General features: G+C 40.4%; 1 protein-coding gene across 1 annotated transcript in view; it reads right to left on the bottom strand.

Annotated features, from left to right (window-relative positions):
• sema6bb (sema domain, transmembrane domain (TM), and cytoplasmic domain, (semaphorin) 6Bb) overlaps positions 1–4,614 on the bottom strand; it is a 155,130-nt gene extending 150,516 nt beyond the window's left edge. The window contains 1 exon segment of the mRNA XM_051947179.1: positions 3,704–4,614. The gene's annotated coding sequence lies outside the window, so the exon portion shown is untranslated.
• Positions 4,615–22,031: the final 17,417 nt, after the last annotated feature.

Genomic DNA, 22,031 nt, shown 5'->3' with positions numbered 1-22,031 from the left:
TTGGCCCCAGTGTTGTAAGTTGGCCTGACATTGTTGGGTCTATTATCCAGCTCACTCCAGGGTGATACTGTTTTGTGTATTTGTTTTGCAATATTTTTGATTGATAAAAGCTATTGCATCTGATTTACAATATAAAATGGGTATATTTCATTCATAAATTTAAGATTTAGCATTTCTTTTATACAAGCTGATTTGGTATAGGCTTCTACTGTTTAGGATTTTGTGGCTTGTGGACTTATGGATCCACATGTGGGATGTTTGTCATCATACGTTCTAAGTTGAAGGTGAAACGTCTTCAACAACCTAAAAGAGAAGCCCAATTGCTTTTCACTGAAGATCCTTGGATCAACATGACCTGGATGACTGAGAATCTGCACACACTCGAACTTTGGGATAGGCTGATTACTGGTGTGACCAATAATAGGATCCAGTATTCAGCATTTTCATGATTGTCAAGTACTGTTACTTCAATTAATTGAGTTCTAGAGAAGTAAATGAGTGTAAAAATGTGCTACTTTGTGCCTGATGTTGTCGCTTCTTTCTGTCTCACACCTCTATCTGATATTACAAGTTACAACCAATCAACACCAAGGATAAATGTTGAAAAGTTCTCTTTTAATTAAACACGTTAAACAAAAACAACTGAAGGTGTTTGTGTTATTCTAAATCATGACACCAAGGCTTTAGATAGATGATAGATAATTAATTCATCCCACGGAGGAATTTTAAGGTATCGAGTAGTTCACACATTAAAGAAAAATGAGAAAAAGTATATCAGTTATTCATAATCAGCATTGAAATCAGCCCTAAAGGAATCACGTTGGTTGACCCCTACTTTAAGTTTAAAGTGAAGGACAGAAGGACAAACGGCCCCCTGTTGCTACCCTCATATTTCCAGTTACTACATACAAGTTTTTAACAATATGCTCTGCAATCACAGTCTCAGATTCTGGGAATGGAGGAGAGAAAAAAAAAAAAAAAAAATCACATTGATGATGCAAGATTTCCCATCCTTAAATTGCCCTGCAGAAAAATGAAGCATTGTCTGGCTGATCTATGTTTTTCTGTCTATGCTGGAACTGCCCCAGCCCCACAGGTGATGTAACCCCTCGGCGGGGTGAAGCAGAGGGATTAAGTCACTGCGTAAAGACACCTGTTATTTTAACACATCGGGTGCGACACTTGCTCCGAGGCGAAGGGGCTGCAGAGCGGCTGTCGGCCTCAGAAACGAGACGCAAACAGGGCGTCCATTCAAGTCTGAACGCTGCTGAATCACACTTGTACGGGCACAGACCCACTGACTCACACACATGCACAGACACACAAGGTCCATACAAGACAGGAAGGCAAACAGACGCAACATGATGAACACTGGACCTTATGTTTCCCTCTGATGGACAAACTCTCTCTCTTTGACCCACACACTAACAATTCTTCAAACTAATTGGCGATTCAGACCCTCGCAGTAAAGACAGCAGGGATCTGTCAAGGCCGTGTGTGTATGGTGGGATGCTGCAGATCTCCTCTAAATTAGCTAACTTTATAATAAATCACTGGGCACTGCTAGCCAGGGATTAGCCAAGCTCCAGCGAGCAGTTTGTTAAGCTGCGAGGAGAAGCACTGGGGACGGAGGGAAAAACACAGCCAAAAACTGAAATCAGCACTGGGACCTTGGAACGGTAAAACCCCCCCGCCTGGTTTCCTGGGCACACATTTAGCCTTGTTATCGGAGTTCTCCACTGACACAAAAATCCCACGTTAGTTAGGCCTTTGGAACTTTTGCTTTTGATTCTGATCTGCACTGATCATGTTTTGGTGTTCTGGACATCAGCTCCAACATCAGGTACACCGGTTTCTTCAATTGCTTTCCTTATGTTTGCCTTACATAATTCTCTGTGCAATCTTTCCCCCGACTGAATCATTTCTTTTGGAAGGAGTAATGCTTCCTACAGTCTGGTTATTTATATACCGACTGAGAAAACATTTATCCTCTCTCCCCTGCGTGAAAAAGAAACTCTTTAGCGGTAGCTTATTATAAAACCCCTTCAATATCACTGAAGGAAAAGCCACTTTTGGGAGACTATAAAAGAAAGAAAAGCAGGAAATTGAACATGCTGTGTCTAAAGATGACCAGAATCTCCTGAAAAGCCTCCATTCTGAACTCTCAAAGTGTCTCATCCTTGGCCTCTAAGCAACTGCATCCGGTGCCACATGAAGATCAGAGATCATATCAGACAGGTATTTCCTCTGTTGTCTATTAATTCGTTCCCTGTAGCACTTTGTCTAGTAATTACCGTTGGTGTGACGGGCCTACAAAAAGCATGTCAGCCTGCGAGAGAGAAAAGGGCGCCACTCCTCCTCTTTCAAGTCAAAGAAGCAGCGACACCCAGATGATCAGACAATATCTAGTTTATGATCATCTCACCCTTTCATCCCGACTTCTTCCCTCTCTCACCACCTCCGTGCGTCTCCCCTGTGTGAAGATCCTGCCGCAGAACATCAACCCTCCCTGATGTATCGTCTGAGCAGCAGGGGAGGAAGGATCTCGGCTGTAACCTGCGGCAGCACCCCTGAGCCCCGGCTGTCAGAGTGGGTGACAGCCCCGAGGAAGACGAATTAAAGAGGCTCTTGTCCTCTGAGGGTTTGATTGAACGACAGGAAAGGTTTCGTGGAGGTGCTGCTATTCCTTTGGCTCGCTCTGGACAAGGTTTTTTCTCTTTTTAGATGTCTCCTTCCTACTCTTCTCTCCCCTCACATACACGAGGGCTCATTATAGGAATGCCCTGACCCTTTGGGGACTTTACTTACTTCTCTCTTTCCAGTCCACAAACCTCGGCGCTGGACAAAAAGACAGCTGAATGGCAATTTGAATTTGAAACAGGGGCCACAACAAAAAACACTCCCAAATAGGGGGAAAACTTTAGGGAGACTTGGAGCCAGCTAGTGTGTGTTTGCGGTCCTTATCCAAGAAAATAAAAAAAATGTGATTCTGACACCATCCAGGCAAACTAGCTCAATGTACTGTAAAGACAGCAGCTACTGCAGAGGGAGAGAGGGAGGGATGGCAGAGCCTCCAGGCAGGAATAGTGGACATTAGAGGCCCAGCGGGTAGGACTGTGGAACAGACACAACCGCCAGCAGATAACATACAATCACAAAACTCAGAATGCACAAACACACACAGTGGGAAAGGAGGCAGGAGAGGGAGACTCCACAGTTCTGCAACTCACTGGATCCTGCTTTGCAACAATGTCAAAAAGGGAGGAAAAATCCCATTCACCACAGCAGGGAAAGTCATGAATTTCACATTTTAAACCGTTTTCTGACACATCACAATGCAAGCAATGATACATTTTTCTGTTTGAGACTATTTCGGGCACAAAAATCAAGGTGAGGACTGAGTGTGAATCCAGCAGATGCCTGTTTTAAAGCGCCTCTCCAGCCTCCGGACAGCTGAAAACCTGCTCGTTTCGTGCGTGGCTGCAAGCTACGCAGTATGATATTGAGAATTACACAGTGAAACCCATCGCAGCGCCCAAGATACCAAAGATTACAGATCGCCCTGGTACCAATGATTGGCTCCGTTCATTTTAATCTCATTTTTTTGCGACAGAATTTGATCAATTTATCCAAAGCATCAAGGAGCGACAGAGCCTCAGAGCGCACAAACCCACCACCACCCAGCACAACTCGGGTCACTTACCTCTGATTATCTGGGGAAAGGTGCCGCCGACAGAACAGCAATATGAGTCAATTCTGTGTCCCGGTGGATCCCAAAAAAAATCCGAGTGATCAGAGTGTGGAGAGCAGCAGCCTCGTTAGTGCGTTACCAGAATCCTGTGCAGGGGCTTTTGGAAAACTACTCCTCCCTGTCGCACCTGTCTCTGGCAAAAGCTGATCCCGTACGCCGGCCTGACATCCCTAAGACAACTGTCTCAGGGGGTTGTGTGTCCACCCCCCTGCTCGTACACACACACACGCATGCACACACACGCGGCACCACCTGTCCCCGGTGCAAAACAGACCCACAAAGAGCTTCTATGTCGCGCAACGACACATGGCTTCTTCTCCCCCTTCTCTGCTCCGTTTCAGTCTCTGCAGCACCAAGAGCTCCTCAAAGACAGCCGTCCGAGATCCCCAAGTAATCTGGAGAGCAGCGAGTGATGAAAAGGCTGGAAAAAACCCATCCAGCACACGACTGGCACCGAAATTCACATCTGCCAGCTCCCTCTTTCCTCGCTCGCCCCAGTTGCGTTATCAATCTCCCCACAATAGTTGGTCTATTTCGCCGCTGCGCACGACTGCTGCTCTGTCATTGCTGCGTCTTTTTCCCCACCTCGAGTCTGAGTGAAAGAAAAAAATGAAATAAAACTGTGTTCCTTTCTCCTCCTATGCGCTCCCAGGTTTGGAATCCGGCGCACGGCAAAGTGCCATTCATCGGTTTTTAATTAAAAATCTAAAATAGTTCCTCTTCCTTGAGCTCCAGAGCTTTTTGGGTGAAGTGGGAGGACCGCGGCGTTTGTCTTCTAGCGGTAGTGTGAGCTACAGCATCTCCAGCACTACTGTCATCCACGGGAGACTCCTGGAAGCCTGTTAGTGCCAAAACGTGAAGCAGAATTACGCAGCGACTGGAATGGAATTGATTAACGACTAATTGGGTGTAATTGCGAGGCGTCAAATCAGCCACAACCTCATGAATATCAAAGCCAGGCTCCTCCTATTGTCCAAACTGCATTTGATGGTCCAATAAAAAAGTGGAATATTCAGCTTGACAGAGACATTGGAGGTCAGATTCCACCTGGGGCGCGCACCTGAGAGGAGACACCGTTCTGGGTTTGATTCTATTACAGCGAAGCTTTATGCTTTAAATACAAGCATCAATAGAGTTTAAAAGTTTGCTGACATTTGAATGAATTTATTCATTCAATGACCATTTATTCCTGCTTTTTAAGACTGTTAGGAAGCGTGTAAAGTGCATAAAAGAAGCTTTGTGAATCCAAATCAGCAGCAGTGCTCCTTTATTTCTTCACTATTTTACTGCTAACAAACATAAAGGTCGTTTCAAACATTTTTAAATGAATTTTTCAGAACTGATTCCCTTAAAAAATTCAACCATAACTCAGTCAACAGGGCAGGAAACCTGTCAGCTTGCACTGAGTTTCATCCAGCAGAAATATTTCAGCAGAAAACACACTTCTGTGCAAACACTTAATTGCAGTTCCTGAAAGTCCCGTTCCCTTGTATTTCCATAAAACAATTCACAAAACTTGAAAACACAGTTTCCATGAACGAGTTTTAAGGCCTCTCTGCATTTGCATCTTCTCATTGAGTCTAAATTAACACAACAGAGGAATAATTTTGTCTCATTAAAGCTCAATAAGCCTCCAGCCAAACCTAATTGTAGCTCTATATAACTACAATTTGAGGTTTGTGTTTGAAATTAATGTGTAATCAGTTGTGTTTCAGCAGCGCTGCTATGATCCCGAGTAGGAATTTAACCCTCGTTCAACATAGTTTGCATATACAAAGACTGCAGACTGAAGAGAAAACACCAATTACAGCAAAATATTAACTTATTTCTCCTCAGAACATAATTAGTCGTGTTAATGATGTCATCTGAAATTAGGATTTGAGAGCAAACTTCATTTGCATATTGTGGGAAAGGAAACTACTTTTGCAGCTTTAGCATCATCCACATCAGTATTTAAAAGCTTTTGATGCTGCATTTTCAACTTATTTCTCTTATACTTCTCCAAATTCCCACAGTGCCAAATCTGGCTAATCTTGGTCTGCTTGGAATTGTTGCCGAAAAAAAAAAGAAAAAAAGATCACTGACTGCATCCAAGACTGTATTATAGCGATATATTCTGGATTTATAGCAGCCTTATGCATCTTGGAGCTCTGTGAAATAGAAAAGCCCTCCTCAAATCCTTCTCTTTCCATATGCCTCCTTCTAGCTAACTCCCTCTGCAGCCTCAAAACGGTTGCATTTGTGCTTTTTCCCCCACAGTTACACCATCAGGCACACACAATTTTAAACTTAGATCATATAATAGGACATCAACTTTTACAATTATGACATAAAAAATGAAATTATGTGTTGTATTTCTGACCTTTGACATCTTATTTTAGGAAGAGCAGTGCAGATATACCAGATGAGGAAATGTGCATTTATCGCCTTCAGAATGATTGACAGACTGTCTGATACTTTAAAATGAGGTCTCATTCCAAACACGCACTCAGTAAATAGTTGCATCTATTAAAAATTGCACAGATGGATCTGGCTGATTTCGCCCCGAGGTCCCAATGCTTTGGTATTTTTAAGAAGCATAAATTAAAACAGGAAAGGAAAACAACAATATGAGGTCATTTGGAACAAAAGAGATGGAAAAAGTTCTGAAAAATTGGAATGAAAGAGCAAAGTGCATGTGAGACATGACAAAACAGTTTATACCTTTGGGGTCTTTGGACACCTGAATGAGTGGGATGAGGGTTAAAAGTGATTCAGCCCTCCATAAACAAGCATGTATGGGAATGCTAGTGGACAATGCAGCGTTACACAGTGAGTGTTAAAGGAGTTAAAGCCTGCCGGACTTTACCATGAAATTGCTGGGAGCCCAAAGCCACTTTTAAGCTTTGATTCATGAATAATTAATGCTGAAATAATGACTTCTAGAGGCTTGAAGGCTTGTGTGTGCGGCTCACTCTCTTTGCCATCTCAATAAATCTTCCTCTCCAAGCGGCCTGACAGCCTTCATGCCAGCTGCTAATCAGCTGTGGCAAATCAGACGGCTCGACCTCTGATTTTGGGGAAAATATGCAAAAAAAAAAAAGAAAAAGAAAGCTATCACTGAATCGAATTTAGCCCGAGGATATTTTATTCAAGCATCTCAGGGTAAGATATTGTTACTTCAAGTTCATTAAGTGAGTAAAGGTCTTCTTTTTTAAACATCAGCAGTAATTTTGGGCCTCGGAAGGTATTTGGAAAGAAACGCCAGAAGGCACTAAAAGGCTTTCTGCACAAATCCACTGAGATTGTGTGCAGCTCACAGTGTGGCCTACTCTTGTCTGACATTCATGTTATTGTAGGACATTGCTTTGCTTGTTGTTTGCTGTTTTGTTTTTTTCTTATCTTCATTTGCACAGCCCAAATGTGCTCGCCACCGCCATAATACTTATTAACATTATTCATCCTGCTTACCTTATCGTCCCATGCTGCCTGCGACTTTGTAGCTTCCACAATTAAAACTTAAAAAGAAAAGTTTTCCTTTTTCCAGAGGAGACCTGCTGAAAGTCTTTGTACCGGCTGACTGTGGTTACAACAGAGGACACCTGTCTGACAGCAGTATCATTATTCAGGCAGACATAGTTTCACCAACAGTGGAATAATGATGAGTTCTTCTCACTCGCTTGAATTCTGTCGCTTCCGTTGCTCTCAAACCAGCATGTGCGTGTGTGTGTGTGTATAAGAAGCTAAATCAAGGTGTTCTGTCTTTTCAGTCAATGCAGCTGCAAAGGACACAATACCTTTGAGTGTTTGGGATGAGTGAGCAAATCAGTTCTCACTGTGAAACGCGAGGGAAAAAAATCCCCTGTTCAGAAGGATTTAGATAAAATGTTGTGTACACTCCTGAGTAGATGTTGTACACATGTTGAAGTGCATGTTTATTCCTTCATCCCTGCAGCTGCATTGTGACTCCACCAAAAATCAAAGCTGGATAGTATTCCGAATATTGCAGTTTAACCCTCTGAACTTTTTTGTTTAAAAGAAAATCAAAACAAAACCATTTTCAGAGCCAGAAACTGTAAAAGCAGAAAGACCTGATTTTTTGACAGTCCATGAACATATCATTTGTGACATGCAGTTCTGTTGGGAAACTTAACCAAATCTAAGCATAAAATCACGATATTTCCCCACAATCACTGTATTGTTAAATTTACAAAAAAAAATACATGGTTGCTTTAACCAGATTCGGTAAAAAACAAATATTTCTGCCCTCCTCACCACGACTGAAAATCTATGATCGATTGATTTGTGACCAACAGTCAAGTGACAAAAATTCTGCATTTTTTCTGCTGAACTCGGTTGAACTGCAGGATGTGTCCACGCTGAGCAGATAGGAAACAAGCACAGAAACAAATCAAAACTGCAAATGCATGGAAAAAAAAAACTACAGCATAAGGAGGACCACCATTTTTGTACCAGTATTGGTAACACTTGTGGGCACTCAGAAATGTTGTACATATTGATTCCGGTGTTTTTAAATTTCTATAACATGAACTATCGAAGAAATGCAACTTTTGTCTTTTTTCTTTGATATAATTTATGCATTCTAACTGTGTTGTACTGTAAGACATTTTTGACTTTTCTCGTGGTTGTGCTGTTTTCATAGTGGTACAGAATTTAACTTCACAATGAAAAACTAGTCCAGAATGAGTAAGAAAAAATCTAATTTGCTGTATTGTATATGGTCTCTTTTCAAAATTTGACCAAAAAAATAGTTTTATCTAACAAGATTCTAGCCTAGCCGCGCTAGCCCCATGTTTCTGAAGGCACAAGGGTCTAGGGCCGCTCAACAGGGAGGGAGGCGGGCTAAAAGGTTGTCTTTCAAATCACTCTGCAGCAATTGGGTAGGTATACAACCAATCAGTGCAACGAATAGGCTGACTTAGGTCCTAGACCGCTGGCGGATTGTGGCTAAGTCCCATTAGCTTCCCAACCAGCGGAGCCAACTGGTATATTAAGGATTTGCCATATTCCGTCAGCATAAGTTCAAATACGTCTTTCTTCTCAATGAAACACTTCAGTGCCGTCCTTTGTTCATCTTTCAAGTTGAATTTTAGCTTCAAATCTTTAAGGGCTGTGGCCAAAGCCGAGTCAAAAGATAACTGTTTTTTGTGCGCCGGTTGTTTCTGTCAGAATCGTCGCGCCTCTGTTGTCACTTAGTTACGCCCGCCTTCTGACTCTACACTTCATGGTGATTCGTCCGGCCAGTTTTAGGAGCATCCAACCTCGAGCCTTATGGAGGGTAACTAGACCCACCCTGGCAGAGAATTAAATTCGTTGCCGTGGGTTGTCTAGCGTGGCTAGGCTAACAAGATTCTGTAAAAATTAAAAAATCAAATGATATTCTGCTCTGCTCACCACACTGAAAAGCTGTAACCAACAGTCTTGTAACAAAAATTCAGTATTTTCTTTTCTAAACTAGGTTGAGCTGCAGGATGTGTTTACACAAAGCAGACAGGAGACAAGTACGGAAACAAAGCAACAATGTAAGTACATGAAGTATTTATAGCGTGTGGAATCATCATTTTCTCCCCAGTATTGGTAACACCTCCGGGCACTTGCAGCTGTGTTGTACTGCACAGGAGACATTTTATACTTTCTCATGGTTGTGCCGTTTCTATAGAGGTGCAGGACTTCATGTTACAGTGAAAAATGAGCCCACAATGAGTAAGAAATGTAATGGGACCACAAACACCCAGAAACTGCTGAGGGGTCAGAGAGTTTTAAGTGATCTGTGCTTTTGCAATGAGCAAAAGCTCGGCCATAATGGCACGTTCAGTGAAGAGTAGCAAACTGAAAAAAACATAGCAACATCAGTTAATACAGCAAATTTAATCTACAGTTTGCATGCCTGTCATTGCTACTGGTCACATGGGAATATGAAACTGACCAAGGATGCATGTACGCCTCTGAATTAAACTTCTCATCTATCAGACGGAATAAGTATCACTTTGTCTTTAAAAAAAGGCAACCTATATAGTTTCATTTAGAGAACAGTTGCTTTAATATTTCTGCTTCCTTTGACTATTTCCACTTGTATCTCCACATTTAGGGAGAGAATACTTTCATTTGGCCACATTTTCTGAAGAGATGCAGTAAAATGACTCTGCTGAATTTTGATTTCAACCATCTATGATGAATGCACGACTACTTTAGCTGTCACTATAAAAGGGAACCCACGAAACATTCCTTACCTGACATTTCCTTTGGCTCCACTGAGCTCTTTTGCATCTTTGTTCCATCTTTTTTTTTTTTGGTCACATCTGTGTTGCTTTAGTTCTGTTTTGACAGCGCTTATTTGTTTTCACAGCAGGCTTTTTTTTTTTTAAACCAGGCATGTTCCTCAGGAGCTGACCATAAGAAAGAACCATGAATGTTGGACTTGTATTTGCCAGAAACTCCCAACTACTGCCCGAAAATAGCAATTACATAGGAAAGCCCTAATAAATCATGCAATGAAGAAAGACTTCCACACTGACTCTCGGTGTAAACACTGCAGCTGCTGCTGACAGCACTGCTCCAGCGTTCTAATATTAAAAAGCTCTCCAGAAGTTTCTCTTTTAAATCCCCAGATTAGCTTTATTATTCTGTTTCCAGCTACTTTGCATAGAAACGATTCAGGACACAGAAACTTTGAGCCATGTTCAACAAAAGAACTTAGACCGTTTCATCTCCTGTCAAAGTTTGTGTGCCGACAATAAATAAATAAAGAAATATTCGTTTTGTTCATCCTCTTTCCTTTCATCCCACTCAGTGTGTCAGAGCAGGCAGGCAGTAGACCTGAGCGTGATAAAAAAAAAAGGGGGGGGGGGGGGGGGGGCTGCCACGAAAAAAGCGAGGAGAAAGCTTAGCAGCCACAAAATAAAAAAAAAAAAAAAAAGCTACAACCTTTGATGGGGAAAGCACTTTTTAATCTTTCAACAACATGGGGAGGAGGGGAAGGGCAGCACAGTCCCTCCCAACCTCCCCCATGGGGGAGCAGCAGCAATAAGGGATATGCTGATTCCAGAGTTAGATGAACTTTTCACGACGAGAGCAGCTTTTTGTCTGCGAACTTCTACTTCAGCAGAAACATGCAAAATAAAGATGCCTCAGTCTCCAGTGTGACCATTTTCCTGTCTCACCAAAGTAATCACATGGTTCAGCAGGCTGCGAACAAAAGACACACACACACACACACACACACACACACACACACACACACACACACACACACACACACACACACACACACACACACACACACACACACACACACACACACACACACACACACACACACACACACACACACACACACCTCATGTGATCAGCCACAGTAACCCCAGTGGCTCAGCAGTCATGACAACTCAACTCCGGTCAAAAAGAGCCTAAATTAGCAGTTTTAACATCCAGACTCAAAGATTATGACAAATTCATTAATATTAAGAAAGCTCATGAAACATTCAAAGCGGTAAACAAATCAGTTTGAAATGCCTGTATTTGTCATGCAACCGGGATGCCAGTCGTGTTTGAGCAGTTGAAGCTGTTAATCGGCAGCGCAGTGATTTGCTGTAATAAGTGGCAAATCTGTGTGATGCCGACAACTCTATACTGAATTGTTGGATCAAATTATACGATTTGCTTCAATTTGTAACATGTAATTGACAAAGTTTGTCCAAATTAAGTTAACAAGTGAAATCAGTGCACAGTGGTTTAAATTAGATGGACTTAAATCATTCAGTTCATCTCAAATGAGCACTGCTGCAACTTCATTTTAAGGGAGAATTTGCTTGATTTTTTTCAATTTTCTCTGTTAAATATTTGCTTCATGATTCTGTCATTAGATTTTCTGTTCTTTCCTTTTCTTTACTCTGTAAACAGCGGTTGAGTTAAGTAAGATTAATGACCGTGGTTTACATTAGATGCACTTAAATCATTTGATTCCTTTCAAATGAGTATTGCTGAAGCTTAATTTTACAGGAAAATCTGTGTGAATTTTTCCGTTAAATATTAGCTTTACCCAAATCCAGTGAAATATTTGCTCAAAAACTTAATTTTAATGAAAAATACTTTGAAATTTCCAATTTTCTCCCTTAGATATTTGCTTTACCTAAAGTGTAGATGCTGATTTTGTAGTTAATTACTGTTTTCTCCTTTGCTTTACTCAGTAATTCCTTTAAAAATGAAGCTGAAATTGCTACAGAAAAATGAGAAGAAATGTAAATGCACAATGTTAAAGAAGCAATAAATCTAATTTTTGGACCTTTCCTGAAATTCTAGACTAAAAGAGACTAAATGTAGTTTCAAGTTGACGAAACTGCCATCACAAAAGCAGAAAGATAATTAGCATTCATTTTATAACTGTACTTTATTTCAACTACAGGAAAGATATTTTTTACAGTGTAGCTAATATATATAACTCACTTTACAGGTTCTAGCAGAGTTTCCCTTTATTTTGATTAGATTTTTAAAATGTAGTTTTTTGTGTGTCTGACATGAAAAAAATACTCCTTTTGCACAATTTTCTCTCGGTGCTGCAGAGCAGAAAAAATGAATATTACCTGATTACCTTATTAAGACACTTTGCTTTCTTTTTCTCAGATTCAGAAAAATATTTGCATGTGCGTGTTTGTGTTGAACGACAACACAAACAGAGATGACCTTGATAGTGACAGCCGTGATGTGAGACTCTGCTTCATCTATATTCAGACAAAACATCAAGGCGGTGAGCTCAGTTTCTGAATTGCTTCTCTTCTCAGCGTGACATGTAAACAATAAAGCAAAAAGGTTTGGATAACAAACATTTTGTCGGCTGTGAATGAGAGCCACAATAAGGCTCCTTTCATAAATGACGGATGTTTGCTCGACTTATGCAAAACAAGCGATATCAGTTTAATATTTACCCGTCTTCTTCCATCTTATTCCATTCCGTTAAGTCTAATTGTCACTAAAACTTAAAATTAAATTCATGGGTTGATTCCGGGTGGGTTTTTACTATCCAAATAAATAAGTAATAATTAACACTCAGTGTGTGTAAATAGACTGGATCATCTGGCTGTAAATTACATGGGACCAATCTGGATGACTTTATTATTACTGTGAGGCACTGCTGAGGCAGCCATCAATTTGTCATTATGAATGAAGTGCAGAGATGACAAGGTAGAGGAAATGAGATGTGGATATGAAGGCAGACGGAGGAGAAGAGGGCAAGCCCATTCTGCTGTGAAGAGATTTGAGGAAAGTCGTTTCGGAGAAAAAAGCGGAAAAAGGATCAAAGAGACTCGAGGAAAAAAAAAAACAGTGAAGTAGAGGGAATGTGATCAATAGGAAAACATACTGAGATATCTTTTATGCTAGGAGATGAGAAAAAAGCCAAGCTGAGGCAATCGATGTATGGTGAAATCCTGCACTCTGCCTCACCTCTCTGAGCCAGCAACACATCAGGCCTTTTGTTTGGAGAAGGGTCACGGTAATGCAGCATCACTGTCAGGACTCATACAATCACAACACTAAAGGGCCATAAATATTTCAGGGCTGCTTCAGTGTTTCTTCTGCACCTCCACCGTGGCAGCTGACCCGTTGTCGGGGCTCTGGGGTGAAATAAGCTCTCCAAAATAAACAGTGGAGACCCAGAGTAACAGAAAGGCATGGGTTCAAAAAGCAAGAGTCATAAAACACAGTGTGAAGAAACTGTGCATTCTCAGGTTTAAAATTACCTGCTGGCCACGGCGACACGCAGCTGTCTTTGTGTTTTTTGTTGCTTTTCATTTTGTATGTTGCATGCAGTGACCTGGCATTTCCCATGTTCTCTTAGCGTGCCCACAAATCTTTAAGATTATGTGTTTTAAGGTCTGCTAGAGGTTTCCCACAAATCATTTTTCCAATATCCTTTAAGTCGAAGGCACAACAGTCATAAAACGTCTGTAGCCGGTTAAGTTGTCCTCGCAGGGCAAATTCTACTCAAAAGATTAAAGACCGTTAGTCTTGCAAAAAAAAAAAAAGTGTAATGTACAAAGTAGGCGACTTTTATGAGCTTTCATTTAGAGCTTTCACTTTATGATGGACATATTTTCAGCCCTCGTACACTGATGTATAATTAGTTAAGCTTGTATAAAGCATTTAGTTGTTTTTTGAGTCTGGACGGATAAACTCACTAAAATTCAAGCTTGGGAGAAATAGTTATAATACAGCCCAATAACATTTTGCCCCTCTAAATCAATAGGTATTTATTCAGCGAATAACTACAATTTTAAGAACAGCCTATTGTACGTTATGTGATTTAAGTAAGTCACTGGTGCAGAACATTAGAGTTTTAGCAGCAGTTTTTGCTTTCCTTCGTAAGAAGAGTGAGACAATGGTAGTGCATACAGCTATAGTAAATATGTAAAGTGAAAACTAAAATCAGCTTTTCATGTGGTTATATATATATTTTGGCAATATCAGCAGTTCTCGGCTAGCATCTCTAACTGTCTGTAGTCTCCTCTGGTTGCCTAGCAACTGCATCTGTTGAAAAAAAAGATACCTGAAAACAGAGAGTTTTTGATTTTACACTTTTTTTACTGCATAGATGAAACAGGTAGGATATAACAAGTTAATTAGTAAAATGTTCTGAGAAAGTCGTGCAAAGTTTTACTAATGTTTGCAGCAGGAAATTTTCTTCAAATGGCCTACATGTACTTCTTACAGGCAGGATAACTACAGATGTTCTAAAAATGTTTGGTGATAAGATTGTTGGATGGTTAGGCTTTAACGTTCTCAAAACTTGTTACACTGAGAACATTCTTCTTTTGTTATCATACAACATTGTGGGAAAGTTTTGTAGATTCTATAATGTGCTCCATTGTCAACATTCCTAAAACATTCTCAGAACATTACAGGCAGAACGTTTCACTTTTGTTAATATATCAAATTACAACAATGTCTTATGAAGAACGTTCTGTTATCTGCATTCTTGATAACATTTTGAAAACTTTTCTAGATGCTGCATTGTGAATGTCTTCGTTAATTAAATGTCTTATGAGATGAATGTTCTATAATGTGTTCCCATATTGTCCTCAGAACACTGCAGGACGAATGTTCCACCTTTGTTGATGTATCATAGTACAGAAACGTTTCATTAAAATCTTCTGAGGCCTTGAAAGAATCTGGAAAACAGTTTCCGGTTTGAGAACATTCTTTTGTTGTCGTGGAACACAATCTCTGTTAAAATGATTTTTTTCTTTAAACATTTACGTTAGTTGCCTTTTAAATTTTACATTAGCCAGTTATGCGGGAACGTTTTCTGCTAGCTGGGTTTGGATACAGTTCAACAAAGCCAGGCTAGCTGTGCTGTTGTCTTTATGCTAAGCTAAACTCAGCTAATCATCTTGATGTGGCTGCACACAGATAAGTGACAAATTAAAGGAAACACTAATAGGAGTCTTACTCAGCTACCATGTACTACTAGAACAACTTCCATGTCCTTTGCATTGATTCTCCACGTCTCTGGAACTCTATTGGAGGGACGGACACCATTTACCCCAAAGATTCTCGCACATTAGGGGTTTTGATGATGATGTTAGAAGATACTGTCTTCTACAGTGGTCCAAAGTCTCACATAGGTGTTTAACCGAGTTGAGTTCTGGTGAGTGTAAAGGTCACAACACATGATTCACAACAATTTCATCAAACCACTCACTGACTTCTTGTGTCCAATGAATAGACGCATTGTCTTCCTGGAGGAGACCATGAGGACAGAAATGCTTCATCATAGGACAAAGGTGATCACTCAGAACAATTTCCACTGATTTGCATTGACGCTTCCCTTAAAAGGGACACACTAGGGCAGCAAAATGCCCCCAACAGCATCATAGAGCCACCAGATTCCCCCAATGTAGGGTCTGAGAGTTTAGGTTTTCCTTTAAGTTGCAATTGTAATGTTGAAATAAGAATTTGTCACAGTTTTCTCCTCTAACTTTCAGGAAGAAAGCAAATAAACAGCTAAATAAGCACTTTACCATTCACTTCCATGCATTTTCAGGTCATGATACTCTGATCAATAGCTTCTGTATGAAAGAATGTTAATAATAAATACTACACTTATCAGAATGCAACTCAAGGTCAACCTCTTGCCTCTTTATGATTTTAACATGGAGAAGTCCTCACACAGCCGGTGCATTACCCCGGCCCTGGTTATGCCTTATTAATATGCTATTGGGCAGAATGTAGGAAGGGCAAAGGTCCGTATCAGCTTTCAACCTGCAGATGATTTGTCGCTGTGTTGTATGTTACTGATACCTTGTGTTTCAAGCCCCCGGAAATTTGTTGCAGGATGTTGGAAATAAGATTCCCATCAATGGTGTGGTGCAGATGAAACCAAGCAGATCTGGTCTGCCATTTAATGGATCGAGGACGATTTCTGTAGCTTCGAGGCTGCGAGCAATGAAGAACAGAAGGTGAAGCAGGAGGGAAAACAAATGCTGAGACAAAAGGAATGTTGCATTCGCTGTACACCTGAGACTTGCGGTTTAATAGTAAACATGAAACAGAGCGAATGGATTTCATTACAGTGTAGCCGCGTCGCTCTTTTCATCGCGTACCACATCCTTTTGTGATGGAAATCTTATTGAAACAGTCAATCATCCATCCAGAATGCTTCAAAAACCACCTGTTTTTACCATCTTAAAGCTTTTATAATTGTCATCTTTGCACATTTTGTTCAATTTGCTATGATTTTTGATGGTTTTTTTTCGGGTAATTGCAGGATATGACCATGCCAATGGGCGTTTGACATATAAAAATCTGCAGTTTCCTATACTGTATTTCATTGCATATTGTTATTTCTGTGTTTCTGCACCATGGTAGCTCTTTACCAAGTCAAAATTTCTATTTACTCTGGCAAAAATGATCATGCAGATAAACCCATATATATGAGATTCTCAGACTCTGCTCTCACGTCCATGAAAATTTGACCAAATTGCCAATTTATTGCTCTATTATCTTGAAAGGTGTGTCTCCAGGAAAAAGAAAGAAAAGCAAAGGGGTAGTGGGAGCTGGTCGGGGGGAGCTAGGGGACAGGGGAGTGATCATTTTACTCCAAGGGATGAGTGATTTTCTTGTTATCTACTAATCTTCAATTACTCCATATCCAGAACAATTCTGGCCTCAATCAACAGATCCAGTGGAGCAGAGTTAAGCAGGAACAGATGAGAGCCTTCGGGGCACATGTTGCTCGTGCAGGGGGGAGCGTGGTGGCTCTGGTGTGGATGGATGTGGATGGATTTTATCTAAAGGGACACCATGCACAGGCTGAAATGGCTCGGTTATTCACGGAGGAAAGGCACATAGAGGACCGGGGTCAGGACAACACGCCCATGTTTCCCACTTCTTGCTGTTTTCTGTCACTTTGACAGGTCTTATGTCATGGTAGAACCTGAACTGTTACCTGCTGTAGCAAACTAAGCCAAAACAAAGTTACAACAGAAATGGCTGATGGGAACATTAGAGGTAATCAGTTCCTTTTCTCTGGAGCTTGTTGGAGGCATTTGGGAGAATACAAAGAGACACATAATGAAAACTATAATGGCTTGAATAATGAAAATCCTCTCTAAATGAAAAGGGCAAGCTAATAGAGTTCTGGTGACGATGATACACAGCATCCAGCAGAGGAAGTCACTGCGCTAGTTTTACAATTACAAAGTACACAGCATTACGTGAATTCCGTCCTTTGTCGAAAGGTTATGTGAAGATCACATCTCAGACGGAGCAGTAATTTCACAAAATGAAGGCAAGTATTGTTACAGTCCGTCCTCCTTTAGCATCTCCAACCCCACTGTACCAGCAGATATTTCAATATTTAATTTCTCATTGTTCTCTGCTCTGGAGTTGTAGTGCATCTGCAGAAATAATACTAATAAAAAAGAGAGCTCTTCGGGATGTTAATGTGAATGAGTGTAGCTCTGTGTGGGTGAGGCTGCAGAAAAAAAGTTGACTTTGTGGGTAAAGACTGCCCTCTCAGGGTTTACCGCATCAACTGCAGTGGTTTGACTTTGAGCACAGCCCGGTCAGCTGACACAGGGAGAGGCTGATATCTGATTTAATGTGTATTTAATTGTTCAGAATTCCATCAAAAAACATCCAAACGGTGGCAAATTTAAGAAAATGTATACATTTAAGTTCACTTTTCAGATATACCCGATGCATAAAAAGTTACTAAATCTTTAACAATCATGTTTAAACACAAAAGTATATGTTGCTTTAAACATGATGAATGTATATGCATGTAAGAATCACTCACAGATTGGCTTAAAGGTCTTCATAATTCTAGTTAGTGTTAGAAGAGTGGCAAAAGTCTTGACTCAGTCTACTTACTAGATTTCCTCTGGAGCTTTCTTGTATCATCTTGTGGTCTTCATCAGTGGATGGAGTTTGCACACTGTCAGAGAGTAAAGAGGAAGTAGTTATGAAAGAGAAAATACTTAATATTTAAAATAAATGAACATAACATACAAATAGAATCAATAAATGCACTTTTGATCATAAAATAAAACCACGAAGATATATGTCACAAGACACATGTATACAAAGTCACTAAATCTTTATTAACACTGTTGATTATTCACATTTATTAATCATTTACATGCATGTAAGAATCATCACAGGTGGGCTTAAAAGTCTTCAGAATTCCAATTAGTGTTTGAAAAAATCCGACATAAAAGTCTTGACTCAAAGTCCACTTACGGGATTTCCTCTGGAGCTTTCTTGAATAATCTTGTGGTCTTCATCAGTGGATTTACTTTGCATGCTGTCACAGAGTACAGAGGAACTAGTTACAAATGAGGAAATACTTAAAATAAATGAATACAACTTGCAAACAGCATCAATAAGTAAATTTTTTAGCTTAAAATTAAACCATGAAGACACATTTCATGCAATTGCTGCAACTCTGTGAGTCACTATCTGCAGTTGGTTCATACAAAAGTAACAGATGCTTCACAGGTAAATTAAATGATGACAAAAACAATAGTTTTTGGACAGCAGCCAAGGTTTTTAGCCTCATTTTCTGTCCTTCATCAGGGAAGGGGTTTTGCTTCGTTGTCAGGGACATGGTTCAGCTCTTGAAGATAGATAAATGAAGATAGCCGGCGCTGACAAAGCAGGAAAAAGGCCATAAACACATCAAATCAAAGTGCTTCCAGTTGCACTTTTCATCGTCTGAAATGTCAGTTGACTCTAAGAAAGTCTAGAAGCCAGGACAAGATCTGGAAGAGTCAAAAAAAAAAAAAAAAAAACAGCAACTTTGAGATAAAGCTTCACACCTGCTGAGCGGAAAGGCAAAGCCAAACCCCCATATGGCTGCAGGAGAGTATAGCTGACGCAGGAGAGGCGATGCATCACTCCGCTGTGCAGCTCTGATGCACAAACAGCCTTCATGGAATAGTCATCAGAGGAAAACTTTACCCGGGACTTTATCACAAAGGTCTCTAGTTTGAAAAGCAATATCCGGATAAAGTCGAGTAGTTCTGGAAACAATTGCTGTGAACAAACGGAGTTAAAATTGAGCTGTTTGGCTACAATCACCTGTGTGTGGGTGGGAATATTCTGCTTTGGGGTTTTTGTGAAGAGGAAAGATTGCAACCACTGAACATCAGCAAATTCCTAATGCAGTCAGTCAAGAAAATGAAACCGAAAAGAGAGTGGATGATTCAAAACATCCCTCTAAATCCAGTACGAACCACCTCGAGAAAGACAAACCGAAGCTTTTGATGTTGCCCTCACACTCCCCTGACTTCATTGAAAATCTGCGAGCAGCTCTTACGCATGCGGCGAATCCAAGATGGCCTAAAAATACCTCAGAACTTGAAATGATGGATGACAAATTAAGCTCATCCATCTGCAGTGTGGGAATTCATCATATTACGGATGAGATCAGAGTCAGGCAACACAAAGTGAGGGATGAGGACAAATCAGCAGGGCAGGTTCATGCAAGGCTGAGTGAGTGCAGAAAGAAACATAAAAAACCATGTAGCAGAGGAAGCACTGGGTCAATCCAGGTGAGAGCACCACATTTATTCAGATGAGCATGTTGCACAGGTGTGTCAGCTTCATTCTGGCTCTTGTGATCACTCCTGTGTACATGTATCTTTGATAAGCCAAGCAGTGTTTTAAGTAGTAGTGTTGTAGGATCATGTTGGGGTTAAGTTTTACTGTAAGGTAATGCATTTCTGTGGAATTTGTTTGGACATTTTGATAAAATGTGGGTCTACCAAAGATTTCTTTTTTTCTTTTAGGGTCATAAACTACAGAAGCAGCAGCAGTATGACAAGAAATGAATAAATGTTTTGTTAAGTTCACAGGCACACAACTGGGTGCCAATAATTATTATATTCTTAATGTTGTCCTTCTACTAGTAGTTGGCATGTTTCTTTTACAACTTACCAAGTTATTCTTAGTACTGTTGGCTGGTGTTGCAGGAGTGGGAGTTCATCTGTTGATTTGCAGTGATATGGTTTGAGTTTGCTGTGGTACTTGTGGTAGTTTTGGTGGTTTTCTGAGTGTTTTCAAAGCTCAGGTTGCTTTTATAGTGGCCTTTAGCTCACCATATTTCGGGGCTGAACATTTCTACCTCTTGACAAAAGCCTATATGGTATTCTATGGGGGTCAGGTCACTTGGCTCACCAGACAAACACATTTGGTAGTAGTTTTGGTTCTCTAGGCAGCTGCTAAGTCCTGCAGGAAAGGAAATCTGCATCTCCATGGAGCTCGTCAGCACAAGGAAACATGAATGCTTTAAAATCTCCTGGTAGATGCTGCGTTGACTTCTGACTTGTTAAAACACAGTGGACCAGCACTACCAAATCACACGACACATCAGATCACTACAGACTGAGGAAACTGCACACAGAACTTCAAACATCTGAGCCTCTCCACTGTTCCCCCAGACTCCAATGAAATGCAAAAGAGGACTGTCATGGCCGCACTAGCAGCCATCCAACATGAATGTCGCTAACCACTTCGGAAACACTTTACACTCACACTGCACATGCAAAACGGAAATAGCAGCACATTAGTATTTCAAACAACATACTCATGATTGATTTAGCCTTTTTGTTTTTCTGTTTTGTTTTAAAGTTGTACTAACCTTTTCTTTGTTTTACTGGCACAGGATATGTGGTAGTCTATGTGGCAGTTATGGTTGTCTGACTGGTTTCAGACAAAAAAAAAAAAATGGCATCATGGGAGCTCCAGACTTTTATACCAGAGCTGCCAATCAGACCACACCATGTGCTACCACTTAAAGAGGTGGACGGGTTTATTTGATTCAAATATTACTTCATTCATTTGCTTTGTGTTGGGTAGTCAGGTATGATTTGGGTTTGTTATTCTCATTATTTTCGATAAATTACACCAATTGTACTGTTTTGTGCTTTTTGTTGTTAGTTTAACAGTAGGTATTTTATGTTTCCCTTATTGTGTGTAACTGGTCTGATCAGCCAGTGTTTAAATCCTCTTTAATTAGTGTTTTTTAAGGTCTATTTTGAGTTTGATCAGTGGAGTTGGTTTTTTGGGATCAATTTGTTGCTTAAAGTCTTAGATCTGTTCTTTTGACCTCTTTTATCGGTCCAAATTTAATATTGGTTTTCAGCATTAAAAACCCTGTTTTTGAATTCAGCTGCGAATCCTCGTGCTTTGCACCTCGATCCCTCACAAGGACTTTGGACCACTGAGCAACAGTCCAGGTCTTTATCTCCTCAGTCCAGGTAAGATCGTCTGATGTCATCACCAGTTCAGGAGTGTCTTGACATAAGGAATGTTAGTTACAACCCCTTTGAAAGTGCCTGTGCTTGCTGGCTCTTGATGCACTGACTCCGGCCTCAGTCCTTATGAAGCTCTTCCAAGTTCTTGAATACACTTTTCTGAAAAAAAAAAAAACCCTCAAAACTGTGGTCACTTTGTCTCATCAGAGCAGTTTTAGCCACAGACCGAGACCACCGAGGTGCAGCACAAAACCCCACAGAACGTTTAATTAACCATCAAACTGTATAACTGTGTGTAGCACTTCAATGTCACTGTAATGTTCAATATTTCACATTTTGAATTATCAGGTGCATTATTTCAGTTTCATGTTTACAGTGTCGTGATCAGTTTGTAGCATTTTGATCACATGTGCAATATTTCATCAAAATTAAAACAAAAACAAGATTTGAAATATTTCACTTTACATACAATTAATCTAGAATATATAAATGTTTCTTTTTCTTAGATAACTAATGGAGAATACCAG

This window comes from Acanthochromis polyacanthus, chromosome 4 (genome assembly GCF_021347895.1).
Source record: "Acanthochromis polyacanthus isolate Apoly-LR-REF ecotype Palm Island chromosome 4, KAUST_Apoly_ChrSc, whole genome shotgun sequence".
Lineage (NCBI taxonomy): Eukaryota > Metazoa > Chordata > Actinopteri > Pomacentridae > Acanthochromis > Acanthochromis polyacanthus.
Note: the sequence above shows the minus strand (reverse complement) of the source record. Positions and strands in the feature narration are given on the sequence as shown.